General features: G+C 43.0%; 1 long non-coding RNA gene and 1 pseudogene across 1 annotated transcript; one reads left to right on the top strand and one right to left on the bottom strand.

The window, feature by feature from the left end:
* Positions 1–544: 544 nt before the first annotated feature.
* Positions 545–2,191, top strand: LOC143602848 (uncharacterized). Its single transcript, XR_013147928.1, has 3 exons — positions 545–592; positions 682–780; positions 1,730–2,191. It is a non-coding gene; the product is annotated as an uncharacterized LOC143602848 (long non-coding RNA).
* A 1,215-nt stretch (positions 2,192–3,406) lies between these two features.
* LOC143602847 (transcription factor LAF1 pseudogene) lies at positions 3,407–4,052 on the bottom strand (annotated as a pseudogene).
* Between the last annotated feature and the right edge of the window lie 10,888 nt (positions 4,053–14,940).

The raw sequence follows: 14,940 nt of genomic DNA, 5'->3' as shown, positions 1-14,940 counted from the left end.
GGGCCAATAATTGCTCGTAAAACACAATTTATTCACTCAGTTTAGTTTTTGTATCTTATCAGGCACTTGTTTGAGCAAATCAAAAATGGGTCAAAAAGAAATCATGGAATTTGTTTTGTGAGCCCGACTACATCCTCGCCACGTGAACGTATATCAAAGTTCAAAAATATTGATGATTCAAGTCGAAGGATTGCAAATCGGTTGCTTAACCGAAAGGACAATGACATCATCTTGATTCCCTACAATCCCAGGACTAATTATCAAAACCATCCAAATCGAAATCCAAGTTTTGCTAGTTTTATTATTTGTTTGACTAAATTTGGTTTTTGTTTTTTTTAGAAATCATTGGGTGATGGCCGAACTACACATGAAAACAATGACTTGCTATTACCTTGATTCTCTAAGGCCAGGAACTGTTAATTTGCAGTTGCAGCAGATTATCAATGGGTAAGTTATACAAATTATGGAAACAGTATGCTTTAGTATTTGATATATTTCTTAACATTTTTTGTAGTGCAATGAACAGTATGCTTTAGTATCAATGGGTACACAAAGTGGATCGGGGGTAAAACTCAATTGGGTCAACGCTAGGGTGAGCATTTTATTCCATATTGAAATAGTAGTTTTAACCCCATTATATGAATCTATGTCACGATGACTATTTGTAATGTATTTATGTAGTGTCCATGTCAGCCGGGAAGCACCGAATGTGGCTACTTTATGTTAAAGTTCATGAAAGAGATAGTTGATGAAGGAATTAAAATACTGGTCAATGACAATGTAAGTACAACAACTTTTTATATTTTCATTATTGTATCAGTTTAGTAAATTTATGAACCGATTAAAAATGGGCTTTGACTTTTGTTGACCAAACCGAACCAAAAGTTTTAAACGGTGGGCTTGTGAAAATGTAGAGTGGATGATGCAGGGCAACTGACTGATATTATATCTACTTATTCATTTCACCAATTATGATACAGTGATGGAACTTTAAGGAATTAATTAACTCTGAAATTCAAAGTTAGCAACCCGGTTTAGAATTAAGAGGTTCTAAGGAATTACTGGATTATATATATTTATGTATGAGATGTAATGAAATATGAAATTAGATGTTACAGTAGTGATAGAGCTGATGATGTTTGTGAATAATTAGTTGTTGATATTCATGATTTACTAATAATAATAATTGAATTCTGATTTAATTAATGATCTGTTTAGTAGGGAGAAAGGTATCTGTTAAAGATGATAGTTAAATGTTATTATTATTATTATTATTATTATTACTACTTGTTATTTGTTAATTTTTTGAATGGCTAGATGATACTTTAAGTAGGATATTAATCTGATTTAACTAATAATGAGTTAGTAGGGAGAAAGGTATTATGTTCAGAAGCACTTTAGAAACAATAATAGGAAGTGAATCATATCTGTTGAAGATGATACTTAATTATTTTATTATTATTATTATTATTTGTAAAATTTTTAGCTTACAACTAGTGTAAACAGACAAATTTACCCATATACCCTGGTGTGAACCAGTTCGTTATTCAGAATGAAATTGTTGACTTCAAATTTTTTTTGTGGAGTTGACTGCAAATTTGACTAACGGTCAAAACTGTAGTTTAATGGTCAAAAAAGAAGCTTTGACTGTTAAAAGTCAAACGGATCTGATAAATAAATCTTCAAATCATTTGAACTTTAGGTTTAACTAATCTAAATTTTTTCTTAGGTTGGAGGAGGGAATAATGAATACACGGATGCTGATAGATGGAATTCGTGAAGAATGGTCGACTTTTGTGGCATCCTTTATTTACCAGTGAATGTTCGTATCGATGTTAATGAAATGTTAAACTTTGAAATATTGTGAAGAATGGTCGACTTTTGAATGTTTGTTAGTATGTTGAAATATTATATGAAATGGATTATTTTGCTATATATGAATTTTAGTTTTATTATGAGACGCTAATTGCCATTATTTAATGTTGAAATTATAAATTTGTCAAAAACATTCTATTTTATAATACTTGAAACCATGACACGCAAACGTGTGTCGAAAAAAAGATGTCAATAATACTTGTCATAAATGCATGTCATAAAAAGATGACGCACAAATTTACGTCATTGTTTCTTTATGACATTGCCTTCCTTGACACGAGATATCGTGTCATCTACCCCTTTAATGACGCACATAACGCGTCATTAAAGGACTATTTTCTAGTAGTGAGTGTATTAGTATATAATTCGAGTATTAACGATACATTACTGACTTGTATACACAATGCGTTTGTAGTGTACAGGCAATGTTTCCAAGTTGTGGGCTTCTAGACCTGGGTTTAATCCCGAAAGATGAAAGATATGATGTGTACAAGGTAAATTTGAGGAAGCAACATATTAAAGGGCCTATGGTAAGTTTAAGATGCAACATAAACTAATCTTAAAATACTAAGTCCCACTTGATTTTCTTAATTACTTTTTGTTAGAGTTTACCTTGGTTTCAAGAAAGATACATGAGGTTGAACAAAGAGGGAACAATCACTATACTCTCGTTGGTAATCCATTGGTAATAGCTATTACCAACAAATTTCATCGCCGGTAAGACTCCTTTGTTTGGTATTGCCCTGCCTAGCTAAATACGTACAAGACGATCATTATAAATAACGTTTCCACTTTTCTGTATATGTAAATAATTAAATCATCAAAATCTCCTTGTATGAAGAGATAAGAACAAAATGTAACTATATTAACTATAGAGTTGACAAACTAGTGATATAGTAGCACACTAATGCTAAATTGCTAATAATTCCAAAATATATATTAAGTATATAGAAGTAAAATATATAACAGGCAGAGACCACAAATGAGAACCGGATGTTCTTTCAGTAGACATGTCTAAAGGAGCAGGAGCATCAGGTAATTTAGTTCAATATATACTGGCCTATCAAATTATAATAAAAAATTACACGGTTTGAAAATAAGATAACCTTGTTCTATTGTTGGTAATCAAGAAGCAATTCAACAAACAATTTATCTGATATGGCCATTCAGAGTGCAAGATTAAAAAACTATACTTTAATTAACTGTGAGCTTTGATACATATATACATCGGCACAATGGCTCGTTATTCGACCCTAATATATATACAGAACATACCGACCCGTCGATAGCCTATGACTGACACACCCCCAAACTTAAACGACATAGTACCTTCAGTTATAGACTTACTAAATTACACAGCGACCCTTGACACTTTACAGCTTTACAAATGAGTCTATAACTATACAATCTACTAATGACACTAAGACCCATTACGATATCTATGGAAACTAATTTACATTACAAACCCTTGGTTTCATAGCTATATGGTGGAACCATGAGAAAGGAGATAAATTTATATGTAAGTTGTTGATCACTTTATCTGGGACGCTGGTGGGACCGGCTGGACCATGTCAGCATATGGACTATCGTATGTGTTTAAGCATGTTGAAGACGGTTCTTTACTTTCCATGTTTAAGCATGTTGAAGATGGTTCTTGAAGATGTTTTAATTTGTCTACTTTCTTCTTGAGGTGAGAATGCCAGTAATTTTTTATCTCGTTATCCGTCCTTCCGGACAAATGCTGTGATATTTGAGACCATCTGCGTAGTTAAAGTATAGTAAATATTCAAATTATATCGATTTAAAAAATTGTCAATAAAAATATATAGTAAATGAATATGGTCAATTACGTACTTGTTGCCTAACAATTCATGAAGTGTCAAAATAGTTTCTTCTTCTTGTGATGAAAATGGGCCACGCTTTAATCCCGGCCTAAGATAATTAATCCATCTTAATCTGCAACTTTTTCCACTCCTTTGCAAACCTATAAGAAGGAAATGCAATTAGTAAACGTATGTGTTATGTCTTGATGACTAATATAATTTTCATGATGCATGAAGTTAATTACCTGCGTTATTGGCAACGGAACTCCAACAATCATGGCCATGGTTCATGATGTAATATGTTAGCTTTTGGTCCTCATTGGGTGACCATAATCCTCTTTTATGCTTCGCCATTCGCTTTTCTGGCCGATTGAACCTCATTTTCTACAAAGATCCAAAAGATTTATGAGTTTAGCAATCTTGTTTGTGTTGGTTGATAACCAGAAGAGGAAAACTATGGTATTGTGATGGAGAATGAATTGAGAGACTTAATTATGAAGATAATATGTATAATTTAATTTGTTTCAACATGAAGTTTCACGTGTCAATAAAATATGAGAATGACTAATATTCTATTACCAATTGGAAGCTTGAGTTATCTCAGCAAGCCATAATCAAAATTATAGTAATATGTAAAATATATATGAAAAAGGATTTGTTGAATAGAGTGGAATATTTGTTTTAAATAGTCATTTTTATTTTTTAACATACAATAAGATGAAACGTGAATCAGAGAGTCACATAAAGAAAGGGGTTGAACAGTCAGTTTCAGTAAGTTAAAAAACAAACATATATAAAAACATGATGGTAGATATAGAAACCAATAAGATTCATTCTAACATCATTTTCTCTTCAAATGACATCAACATTGTATTTACGAATCGGGAAAATATGAGGTTGAATTTTGGCTGACTCAAACTAATAAGATCGGACAGATTAGCTTTATGAATGATGAAGTTAACACGCTGCAATACTGATGCTGTTATACTTGTGTGTTAAGAATCCTTTTTGTTTTCATTAATTATATATTATGCCATATTTTGAAGATCGTTGAAATCATTATGATAAAAAGGACAGGCTAACCGCACACTTGATAATTGAATTATAATGTCAATGCCCGTGGCTATATTTTAGGTTCAAGTTATTGATATAGACATATAGTAAATTTATAAGCGTAGTGTATATATACGTTAAATGATTTTTAAAAGATTAAAGATTTAATTTGTAACTTATGTGTTTAAAAGTAGCCTTTGATCTACTGTAGAGTGACACACAACCAAAAAGTTGAGGATTTGTTGGATCAACTTATTACACTTATTCTAACTTTTAGTTGTTAGATACATGATGATTGAATTCAATTGTAAGTATGAATTTACAATTTGCAGCGGAAAAAATAAATCTAACTAGAATATCATATAAGGTACTAAATCATCAATCATAGTATTCATAAGATTAGTTATAGTATGCTTAAAGACTCAACTCCCCATCAATCGTAGCTCATCATCTCATATAATGCATATTCAATATATTGCGAAGTGTACTTATGAGGTGTGTATGAATTCATTCGTTGATGATGAGACTCTCGTAATCAATTTATCCATGTAAAACAACTAATGAGACTAGGGTGATACAATGGCGAACCCAGAAACAATTTTCACATGGCTCGAAAGAGAGTCGGTATCAAAACTTCATAGGGGTCACTTGGGATTTAACATATATATACCTCTAAAAAAGAATTTCATAGGGTCGCCCGACCCCTACACTATGTGCGCCCTTGAGGGTGAAAACGATGCTTATGGTATTGATTCTCAACAATTATAAACACTAATCATCTTTCAGACGCTGAAGAAACACTAATCGACCCCGGGCAGATTACGGATAATCTGGGGGTTAAATAGATGTTTTCCACGAGGATGAGGTCCAGCAAAGAAAGTTGTTCTTCAGGTGACCTGCAAAACAGACACCGTAAGCTCGTTACTGAGAAGGGGGGGTTCCTCCTTGTGACCACCCTCCGGCGTGAGAATCAGACTAGATTGCTCTGAATATAAGTGTATATTAAGAGATTGCAAGAGAAGATAAGATAATGAGATATCAGATAATGTCCTTACCATTCCAAGGTGTTGGAGTATTTATAGCCGAAGGTAGGTTTCCAAGAAGGTACAGCCGGCTGAATAGTATTCCTGTTCTACCAACAGTGGGCTACGCACAAGCCATGCTGGTTGGTGGATAGGCTGCGGCCGATAGTGACAAGGCCGGCTGTATACTGTTCCTTTACTGCAGGCTATGCACTGTTCCACCAACTGTAGGCTACGCACGTCCCATAGTGAGGGTTGGTGAGTAGGCAGCGGCTAATAGTGACAAACAGTACTAGAGGGTGCTCCTCCTCGTACTGTTGTCGGTGAGCTATCACCCTGTGATTGGTTCATGGGCTGTTTTGGTCAGATCGTCTATTTTGCCCATACCTTGGCAGGTATAGTACAAAAGATCTTCCAGAAGCATACGGACTGGCTCATTTGGGCGGGAGTATTCCCGCATTGCTCATTCCTTCAGGTGACATTACTGAAGTATCAAGAGTTAGTGCCTTGTGCGTGTAGCCTTGCTATTAGTGCGGGTAGCCTTTCCTGATGGCTTGTATCCGCAGCTGCGGGAACAAGCGGGGTACTTCACCATTGGGAGGCTTTCCATGCGGGAACAGCTGGCGTACTGCGCGTAAGGTCTTCATCTCTGAGCATGGTGGGTCCTGCGGAAGCAGTTGGTCCTTGCGTAGACGTCCCTCTTCAAGGTGAGTCTTGCGGGTCCAACTGGGCTCTGCTGGGACCTACCTCTTCAAGTCCCCCCAGTCCAATGTTCTTCTCATGAATTATTAATAAGTGAGGTGAACTTTTGGACTTTAGCAAGGGGTTTTGAAAAGGGTTTTTAGTTTTAAGGTTTTCCGTGGGGATTCTTCCCGCGGTTTTCCTAATGCCACGCAGAAATTCCCGACTTTTCTGCTTGATCTTTGGGTATGAAGCGGGTAGGTCTGTAACCTCCTCGCAAGTCAGGAGCGTTGAGTCCCACTTGTGTGGATTCTCCATGAGGTTTTGGTAGTTTTGAACATAGTGATCAATTATGTTAAAACCACCAATTCCATCTTGGAGTTTCAAACAATATAGTTCTCGACGTTCCCGCTATGCGGGGATGTTATTCTCGTTTCCGCAAGCATGACCCAGAAGATCCTTCTTGGTTTCAATTCCCTGCGGAGCGCTAGGTATGTGAAGGGTTTTGCCTTGACACTGTACCTGCACTCGTCTTACGGTTACTTTACTTCCAAGGTATTCCAGGCGTCAATTCCCTGCGGGTGCTAAGTATGTGAAGGGTTTTGCCTTAACACTGTACTCGCACCTGTCTTATAGTTACTTTGTTGCCAAGGTAAGGGGTATTTTCCCGCTTACTTTTGAATCTTTTTGAAATTTTGAAATTCGAAGAGTTGGTGAAAGGATAAGAACAGTCCAAACTGTTGAAACGTCGTCCGACGGTTTCTTCTGACAGTGTCAGGACGTGCAGGAAGTTATGGCGACGTGACAGTATATGGTCATTCCAGGCGCTTTTTCAGGCGCGTGGGCGTGATTTTTCGGGCGCGTGGCCGCGAAATTAATGGCACGCGTCTTTTCAACAGCTGTTGCCAGCTTGCTCATTGCCACGTGTCATAGTTTCATTGCACCTGCGATTTCTCTCTCTTCCGCATTAAATTCATCGCATTAATTGCGATGAGTATATAAAGGGGGAGAGGGTCCTTTGCAATCCACACTTTCACTTCTCTTCATCCTCTAAACGATTTCCGGCGAATACTCACTATTCCGTCGAGCATTCTTCTGAAATCGTTTTTCTGTACATCCAAACATGTCTTCTTTTGCCGAGGAGTCTGACGTGTTCGTCGAGAATCCGTCGTCCACTTCTGATAAGGACGATAAGAGCACTGCTGGCGAATGCCAGTGTGCTCTTCCGGCCGACCTCTATCGGTACGTCGTCCGGAAGTTCATGCTCGAGCCGTTCGAGCCTGAGTTTCCGGAGCCACACCAGACGGTGTACGATGCCCCCAAGGGCAAGATAGGGGTGTACGCTGCATTCTTCGTTTATGGGAATCTCAAGTTCCCATTGACGAAGTTTGTATACCGTGTCTTGGAGAGGCACGGTGTGCATCTGACGGAGGTACACCTGATGGCGATCGCCAAGATCCGCCACTTTGAGTGGGTGTGCCTCATTCTGGGCGTGGAGCCCCATGTTGACCGGTTGATGACCTTCTATTCTTGGAGGTGCATCCAGGGGTGGTACACCTTGGTCAATCGGATCAAGGGGTTGAAGATCTGCGCTACCGAGCGCAGTCTTCGGTCGTGGAAGCGTGAGTTTTTTTATATCTCCGCTCGCGTCGTCCCCCTCAACTACCAGGAGGCGGAGTGGTTCGCCAAGATCTCCCGGGTCCAGACTCCGGTATACCGCTTTGCGGAGTCTGGGATGGTGATGCTTGGGATGAGCCGGGTGTGGAAGGAGGCGTCACAGGTTCCCATCGTTCTCGAATACGGTTTGAACTCTGTCCCTTACGGTATGCTCTGTCTTCTTTGTTGATATAGGTTTTTCTTCTAACTGTTTATTTTTTTTTTTATTTCAGAGGGGAATGACTTGCAGTCGCTCATGCATCCGCGGGAGGCTGATAGTCCCGTTCGGATGGGTACTCGTGCTCTAGATGAGAACGAGTTGCCCATCCTTAAACAGACGGCGGATCGGTTCGTGGAGGTCTACCCGCCAGGCCACGAGATCCTGAGCGCCAGGCGGCCAGGTAAGGAGTTATTCAACCCTCGACCCCTCAATGCTGAAACCTCTGCTGGAATTCCTCTAATCTTGTGTTCTGATGAGGAATCCGCAGATGGTCCTCCGTTGGTGCGGAAGAAGAAGGCTGCCGGTGGGAAGGGGAAGGCGAAGGTTGCCTCCACTGCCGATCCGGTGCCTCGGTCTGATTCAGAGACCGAGAGCGAGGAGGTGGCGGGGAACCCTGGTGGTGATAAGACCACTGCTCCGGAGGCTGCGACGACTGTCACCTCCGGAGAGCCCAGGATGACGACGGTGAGCGGCGTAAAGAGGCCGGCTCCATCGGGTTCGTCCCCGCCTGTTCGCACTTTTAGGCTCAAGAAAACCCGTAAGTACAAACTTCCTTTACTTTTAACTTCATAGCTTTCCATCATTATACTTATCTTCTTTGTGCAGGCGTGGATACTACCGCATTCCAGGGTGGAGCGGGGAGGAGCACCTCCGGACCCATGACGGTAGGTTTGGTCAACCTACCTGAGGCGATGACCCAGGCGTCTGCGCCTGCTTCAGTTGGTTCAGTTGCTCACCCGGATGAGCCAACTGTTCCAACTGTGACGACATCTCCGCCGGCTATCAGTGCCATATTTACTGAATCTTTCACTGAGCCGGCGGTGACTATTTCTGCGGGCTCCTCCGCAGCGGCGACCACGGTTGTGAGTTCACCTACGGTGAGTTCACCTCCGTTGGTTTCTACTACCGCGGCGGCCTTCACCATACCTCCTCCGTCATCGGCAACGACGGCCGATCCTTCAGGTATGCTTGGGGCTTCTCGCCAACCTCTGCCTCCTTCCCATCTGCCTGACCTCTTGGATGGATTTCCCTTGGGTTCAGGTGATGGGTTTGGCGGCTATCGGCCTGTTGTCGACCCTACAGGTGCGTAGGGTTCTTTTGGCCTTTTTTTTTATATCATCGTTTCCTAACTGCTTTTTGTTTTTTGCAGTGTCAGATTCCAATGAAGTGTATGTTCCACGATGGAACATCCGCCGAGGAAAAACCCTTCGCACGCCTGTGGAGTGCGTGGAGTGGGCTCGTCACGCAGCTCCCAGTGGTGCGTTGGGGGAAGCAATGGCTAGCTACCAGGAGGGTAGGCTAACCAATGAGCTTCGGATTCTCCTGGCCCGGATGCAGCCGCGCGTCGAGCTGCTTTGTCGTGAAAACGACAAGTTAAAAGCAGCTCGTATCCAAGAAGTAGCTCAGGCGCGGGCTGTCCGGGAGGAGAATAGGAGGCTCTAGGAGAAGGCCTTCAAGGCCCTTGAAGTTGAAGTTCAGGCCCGTCTCGAGGCCCGTTCCAAGGCTGCCCAAGCTGTTAACGAACAGCTTCGGCTGGCTAAGGAAACTGCTCGGAACGCAACTGAAAGGGCCACCAAGGCTGAAGCTGTTGCTGAGCCTCTACGCCTCGAGAATGAGGAACTTAAAGCCAAACTAGAGGCGCTCCAACAGGCTCATGATGCCTTGGCGATGGAAGACGCCAAGAAGCTCCAAGAGATCTTGGACCAGAGGGGGGTGCTTGACCACACTGAGCGGAAGCTAAAGGGTGTTGAAGAGGCTGCGGCTAAAGAAGTGTTGCTTGCCAACCTCAACAAAAGTGAAGCCGAACGCGCCCGTAACCAAGCTCAAGCTGCCCTCCAGGAAGCTCTGGTTATCAAGGAATGGCTTCTTCGAGAAGCGTTGTCTCAGGTATGCGTAATTACATATCTTTACACTTTTCTTTGTACATAGAAAAGGTTCTAACACTTGTATTTTTTCTTGTAGGTTGTGCATCGAGTCTTCACGGACACATCATACGACGATGCCATGAGCGCAGCCCTCAACGCTTCTCATGAGGATGGGGAAAAGGCCGGCTTCCTGCTTGGTCTAGGGTTCGTTGAGAAAGGCATCCCGCCTTCCAACTTCCCTTTGTATGATGTGGATACTGAAACTGTTTATGACCAAGCAGTGAACCAGTATGCCGCCTTCCCGCATCCGGTGGTGGAGAAGGTGAACGAAGTTGCTGCTGCTGATGATGGGCTAGCTATCCTTAAAGCTTTCCTTGAACCGCCACGCTCTACTGATGGTGCGGGTCCAAGTGGAAGTGGTCCTGAAGCTTGATCCTGAAGATCCCTTTCCACCATTAGAGTAGATTTTTATTTTTGTATAGCTTCTTTTGTATGCGGGTATGCACCCAGCAATCTTTGTAATATTTGAATTTTGATGGAATAAAGATTATGTGCTAATTCCTTGTCTTGTTTGTTTTACGCATGTTTTGATTTAACTTAGCAATTTCTTTAGTACTTAGATAAGTTAACTTTTTAACGTGGCAGATTATAAGTTTATGTTTCGCTTCCTCTTTCATGATTGTGCGGGTATGACCGTCACTAACACTTAGTAGGATGGCTAAACTTTACTTATATCTGTCCTGCGTGGAAGTTTTCCTCATCTTTTCCTTAGAAATTTTCTAAGTATTTTGAATAAGTTAGCCTTTGTACGCGCGGTTGTTAATAGGTTAATGTTCAGTTTCCTCTATCATGATTGTGCGGGTAGGACCGTCACTTTCATTTAGTGGGATGACTAAACTTTACCTATGACCGACCTGCGTGAAGGTTTTCCTTATCTTTTCTTTTGAAATTTTTACCGTTTTATGTGTTTATGCGGGTTTTGCCGCCTTCCACACGTAACGACTTACTTCTTCCCATATTTATGCGGTGAATACCGGCACATCAGTGTGGGAAGTTCATAAGTATAAAGGTAAGGCTATCAACACATTGTGAGAGGAGAATCATTTCCATTAGAAGTGGCTCTAGGCCTTTTCTTTACAAGCTTGGAATTGATCTACATGTAACATTTGCGTAATTGAGCTCCATTCCATGCTCTTGGGATGGGAGTGCCATCGAGCCTTTCGAGCCGGTATGCGCCCTTTCCCAGAACTTCTTTGATAATGTATGGCCCTTCCCAGACCGGGGCCAGTTTTCCTGGGCGTTGTTGGTTCGAAGCCTCGTTGTTACGCAGTATGTAGTCTCCTACGTTGAAGTTGCAGAGTTTTACCCGCGTGTTGTAGTACTTTTGCATTTGTCGCTTGTAGTTCTCTTCACGCACTGCGGCTAAGTCTCTGCGTTCCTCGGTTAGCATAAGGTCTAACCGTCTTTCCGCATCATTGTCTTCTGGCTGAATCAAGACCCTTGGTGAGGGTAAACCAATTTCGACCGGGACCATGGCTTCAGTGCCATAAGTGAGACTGAACGGGGTTTCTCCCGTACTGGCCTTTTTCAGCGTTCTGTTTGCCCAAAGGACGTGCGGAAGCTCGTCCACCCAGCCGGATCTGTGTTCCCAGAGTCTTTTCTTTATGCCTTCGACGATGCTCTTATTTGCTCTTTCTACCTCACCATTACCCTGCGGGTGCGCCACTGAGGTAAAAGTATGGGTGATTTGAAGTTCTTCCAGCCACTTTTGTAGCTTCTTGTCAGCAAAGTTGGTGCCGTTATCGCTCACCAGATTCTGTGGAAGTCCAAAACGACAAATAATAAATTCCCAAATAAATTTTTTGATATGTTTCGCGGTTGTTTGGGCTAAGGGTTTTGCTTCTATCCACTTGGTGAAGTAGTCGATGGCTACTACTAGGAACTGAACATTTCCTGCTGCTGTAGGAAATGGGCCTGTCACATCGATGGCCCACTTCTGAAATGGCCATGAAGAGGTGACTGGAACAAGTTCATTATTCGGGCGATGCGTGTTGGGTGCGTAGAGCTGACAAGACCTGCACTTTCTGATGTATGCCAGCGCATCCGTATGCATCCCCGGCCAAAAGTATCCCGCGTTGTTTAGCTTAGCTACAACAGCGTGTGCACCTGCGTGTACTCCACAGATGCCTTCGTGTACTTCCCTTAGGAGGTAGTCAGCATCTTGGTTGTCCACACATCTTAAGAGTGGGCCAAGAAAGTTACGTCTGTAAAGGATGTCATCGATGAGTTGATAATTCAGTGCTTTACAGCGTAGTTTTCTCGCCTGTGTTTCTGACTCTGGTAGTATACCTGCCGCAAGGTAATTTATTATTGGTGTCATCCACGTTTCTGTGCCGGTTTGGATGACACAAATTTCCTTGTGCGGGACTGAAGGTGCCTCGAGGAGTTCAATGCGGATGTTCTTTCCCAAGTGGGTGAAGGCTAATGATGCAAGCTTGCTTAACGCATCCGCAGATTTGTTTTCACTACGCTTGACGTGTATGACTTTGCAATCGTTAAAATCGCGCATAAGGGTTTTTGCTTGTGCGAGGTACAGGGCCATTGTGTCGTTCACGGCCGTGTACGTCCCGTTGATTTGGTTGGCTACTAACATGGAATCCACGTGGGCTTCCAAGTGTTTCACTCCTATCTTATGCGCAATTCTCAGCCCGGCCAAGAATGCTTCATACTCGGCTTCGTTATTCGTACTTGGAAAATCCAGTCGAATAGCGTAAGTGTATTCTTGGCCTGCTGGGTTAGTTAGTTTCAGCCTTGCGCCTGAACCCTCGTTACTGGCTGCTCCATCAGTGTCGAGTCGCCAGACATCATTGATGTCCTGTGCTGGAGAGGGTTGAGCCTCTTCCTCGCACTCTTTTTCCCGCGATGCAGGCACTTCCGCAATAAAGTCGGCCAAAACCTGGCCTTTTATGGCTGGTCTTGGCTTATACTTTATCGCGTATTCCCCCAACTCAATTGCCCATTTGGCTAGGCGTCCCGATAACTCGGGTTTGCGTAGAACGTTTGCAAGTTTGAAGTTGGAGAGAATGGTGATTGGGTGACCCTGGAAATATCGTCTTAACCTGCGTGAAGCGTGTATAAGTGCTAAGACTAATTTTTCGAGGGTAGAGTACCGGGTTTCTACGTCTGTTAGGATACGGCTGACATAATAGATTGGCATCTGGATGCCTTTCCGTTCAACTAGCAGGACCGCCCCGGTTGCTCTATCTGTTGCGGAAAGGTATAGGATTAACTCCTCCCCCGCTTCTGGTGCTGTGAGCGTTGGGAGTTCGATCAAGCGTGACCGAATCTCCTGAAAAGCTGCTTCCGCTTCTGGTGTCCAGCGGAAGTGCGTTTTCTTTAAACAGTTTCTCAACGTTGACACGAAAGGAAACGACTTATCCGCGTGGTTTGCCAAAAAGCGATTAAGTGCGACTAGTCGTCCATTCAGTGTCTGAGCCTGTTTGATGGTAGTAGGTGATTCCATTTTGATAGTAGGTGTCAAAGTTTACCCTTGACTGCCAAATACCTAGCTTCCTCTTTTTGTTCTGCCGGGCGATCCGAACATTGTTTTCTCTGGTCCTCTGCGTGTAGAGGTGTGTACTCTGGGGAAGATCCCTACCCAGTTGCTTCTCTGTCTCGGCAAAGCGCTTGGCCGCCGTCATGATGGCATCCCATGTGGATGGCATGCCGTCCTTACCCGTCAACGTGCGGATAAGCTCTGGGTATTCGGCGCCCTGGATGAAAGCGGCGCGAACAAGATCTTCACTTATGTTGCCCAGACTCAGCTTTTTGGAGTTGAAGCGAGTGATGAAGTCTAGTAAAGATTCATCCTCCTCTCTAACGCAGTTGAGGATCGTCCACTGTTCTTCAGTATATTTCCTCTGTTGGCTGAAGTGTTGGCTGAACTTGTTCTGAAAGTCCGCCCAATCATAGATGTGGTGGACCGGTAAACGATCGAACCATGCCCTGGCCGCTCCAACCAGTGTCATCTGGAACATATAACACCACGTGGGTTCCGTCCAGTTACTGACGGTTGCCCCCGCAATGAATCTGTTCAAGTGGTCGTCTGGGTCGGATAGACCATCATAAGTGCCGATGTTGGACATTTGTTTGGCACTTCTCGGGGCGATTGCTTCCGCAATGTCCCTTGCAAACTTGGACTTTCCTGCATTTGCAGCAGTTGGTCTAAAGGTTTTGGAGAAGTCACGTGGGTTTCTCCCCGCGTTCGTTGGTTTAAAGGTTTCTCCAAAATTCCTTGTCGGTTGGAAGTCCGTTTCCTTACGCTTCCCTTTTACCTTATGGCGAGGGTTTGCGTCGGTATCGGATTCTTCCCACTCATCGTCCGAGTACTCGCACTCACTGTTCATGTTGAGATGTTGGCGAGTACTGCCGAATTCGTCAGCCTGTTGAAGTGAACGCAAGCGTTCATCCAACTCGGCTTGGAACTCTTTCTGACGTGCTTCGGCCCACGCCTTAACTTGATCGAGTGTTTGGCGAGGGACCCTCGTCCGTTTCTCCAACTGGGCATCAGTGAACCCCAGTGAAATATTGTTTACTGCACTTGTCCCGGCTTGGGTAACCGGGGTAGTGTTCATAAAATTTGTATAACCGCCGGTGTTCCCCCCCAGTTGCTGGGGTTGTGGTTACCGGGGTTTCTTGGTCACTTACTGGCTTTGGGACCGGAGTAACGTTAACCATTTCTTCAG

Source organism: Bidens hawaiensis, unplaced genomic scaffold, assembly GCF_021521415.1.
Source record: "Bidens hawaiensis isolate Kalapana, Puna unplaced genomic scaffold, B.hawaiensis_p1.1 tig00059915_1, whole genome shotgun sequence".
NCBI lineage: Eukaryota > Viridiplantae > Streptophyta > Magnoliopsida > Asterales > Asteraceae > Bidens > Bidens hawaiensis.
The sequence above is the reverse complement of the archived record's forward strand: the minus strand, read 5'-3'. Positions and strand labels throughout refer to the sequence as shown.